The sequence below is a fragment of the Lolium rigidum genome, chromosome 3 (assembly GCF_022539505.1).
Source record: "Lolium rigidum isolate FL_2022 chromosome 3, APGP_CSIRO_Lrig_0.1, whole genome shotgun sequence".
In the NCBI taxonomy this organism is placed as follows: Eukaryota; Viridiplantae; Streptophyta; class Magnoliopsida; order Poales; family Poaceae; genus Lolium; species Lolium rigidum.
The window spans coordinates 408,017,143-408,019,836 of NC_061510.1; the positions used below are offsets into that span (position 1 = coordinate 408,017,143).

General features: G+C 39.6%; 1 long non-coding RNA gene across 1 annotated transcript; it reads right to left on the minus strand.

Annotated features, from left to right (window-relative positions):
• Positions 1-394: 394 nt before the first annotated feature.
• Positions 395-1,514, minus strand: LOC124701023. The gene is made up of 3 exons (XR_007001895.1): positions 1,043-1,514; positions 809-912; positions 395-568 (listed from the first exon to the last, which is right to left on the minus strand). It is a non-coding gene; the product is annotated as an uncharacterized LOC124701023 (long non-coding RNA).
• Positions 1,515-2,694: the final 1,180 nt, after the last annotated feature.

Sequence of the window (2,694 nt, forward strand, 5' to 3'; positions counted from 1 at the left end):
CATTTGTGAAAAGATTACAGCTTGACCAGAAAATATCGTGCAAATCCATATATAATTTTCTTCCAGCTAGTTTGTGCAGAGAGCAATTGGTACAGCAGCTTCCCAATTCCCATCGCTACTACAGTAATTCGCCTTGCAAGTCTTCTGTTGAGTTGCTTGAAAATCTTCACAAGACACAAAGTCAACTGATCAATAGATGAGGTAGCAAGTCATAAATTTCGATCAGATGTTCTACTTTCCATGGGGCAGTTCAATTGTAAACCATTAGGGACAATAACCGTATAATGGAGCAGTCTCTTCACATTGCTATTTCACCTTCTTGTTTGAATAAAGCTGCATACTTGCCGCAAGAAAAGAATTACTGAATCATTGTGTAGAGATGCTCATAAAACCATTGCAAACAGCAATACCTTTTAACATTACAAAGTTTGATGGGGCATAATATGTGGCAATGTAAGAGATAAAGGCTATAAAATGCAGTTAACAAGTGTCTGCAAATGACTATATATGTGTAATAATCCTTTATTACATCAATCTAGTACCACCCTCGTTCAGTAACATAGAGTGCCTGTGTAGAAAACAGAAGAAAAATAGTTTTACTAACGACACCACATTAAGGATTCAGTATAAAGCATGTATGTCAAATCAAATCTAAGTTGTGGAGAGAGCAGATCTTGACTAAATAAACTTCAGAATACTAGATTATTTATGTGCTTGCACTGCTAGACAGATCAAACTTCAGAAGAATAGATAATTGCTTGCGTTGTCTGATGAAACAGACTTTGAAGTCAGAAAAGGTGGAACTTACTCGCATTCTGCCTTGTATGGTTGCAGCATGTCGAGGAGTTATTCTTGATGCCGCAATATTTTGCTTGTGTCAGCCAGTAACCACTAAATCTAAATCAAATCGTCCTGAAAAAATAGAAAAGCAGCAACGGTGTAACTTGCACTATTTTCCCATCTAAATATTTATTAGCAAGAAAAAAGCAATAGTGAACACAATGAATGCGTATATATTCATTCAATTTGGAGAAGTAGTTACCCAAACCAATAGGTTGCAGTGAAGGAATAGCAGGCGAACTCATATTACAAGGTTCTTGCATTCCAATCTCGAAAAGAACTTCATACCTCCGTTTCCAGATTGCAGCCCCATGCCACGTTGGTTTCGGCAGCTACCTAACAGATCTCACATCCGCCAGAAAACAAAAACAGGAAAATCACAGATCAGATATGGGAAAAGGGGGCTGGCGGCAGTTGCTTACCTCAGGACTCCTCGGAATCGCGCGCCGCCAGTGGTCTAATGCTGGGGAGTTAGTGCCTTCAGGTGAATGGACGATGGCGAGGGGATCCCTGGGAGATTTCGTTGGCGAAGAGCACCGGGACGGGATCCGGCGGCAGCAGCCTTCACAAATCTGCTAGAGTGCTAGGGCTGGTAGTATTTCCCTTTATTTTCTTTGGGGGCGACTCGATATCCTTTTTCCTTCCAGCGGGTGCGGCGGAATTGAGGAGGATGGGAGGTTAAGATAGGATAGAAGCGGAACTTAATGGATACGTGCTGGAGTAGAGACGACGTGCATAACGTCTTTGAAAACGTCTCTACGTACCGCGCCAACTTACACGTAGAGACGAACTTAAAAGCGTCAAACAATGAACGTCTTTATATGTTCTTTTTCTTGCCAAAGGGCCAAACGTCATCGGAAGCTATTGCTACGGGAATTTCAGTGTGACCTCATGCACCGATGCAAGGTCTCTAGGGGGGCGGGGGGGGGGACTCCCTGCTTTAGTTTTATTCAACTAATGCGAATACATGGCCATGAATAACTATTTGCATGGTAGAGGTCCTTAACGAATGATCAAGAGTGTGTGCTTCCTCAAGAGATGTTATAAGTCTCGGATCGTTGAGAGATCAAGCGGACCTTTGCATGTGCCTACTTCTACGTACTAGGAAAAAGGGATGGTGTATATATAGTCAACGATGAACTTTGACCGAGCTCACCACCATCGTGGATCTCTTTGTGTTGAACTTCTTCTCTTGAATTTGCAGTTTTTTTATGTTCGGTATTTCTTCGACTTGATTTGTTGATCATGGATCGGTGCTTCGATTTTTGTTGAATTGAATATGACAATTAGATATGTATACGCCACAAAGAACTAGGCGGGACTCCTTGTGTATTAGATATTCCCTCAACAAAACCTTAGATAGATAACCATATACTCTATAAATCAATATCTAGATAGTTTCTTAGATGATATACTTTAAAGATCTCTGCCAATATTCTTATGGATAATAAATTGGACAAGAAGGCGTACATATACTCTGTGATTTGGTTCCACCACTGCATTCAATACCTAATAAAATCTCAAATGCACCATGGTTTGAAAAACCTTTTCCGCAATCCTAAAGACTAAAAAGTATCTATAGTGTCATGTGTTTTATCTTAATTTTTTTCTAATATCTAGATTCAATAAATGAAGAATGAAACAACCAACATCAATTTGTGTTGCAAAATGTCATCTAGATTTAGTGCAGAAACCATGCCAATAATACTTGCAGCACGAGATGTTAGAATTGTATAAAAACAATAATGTTATCTTATTATCTACGTGCAATATAGCGTGTGTGTTAAGTTTAATAGAGAACTATATAGCTATAGCCATCTTTGTGTATGAGTCATGGTCAACATCTAAAGTAAC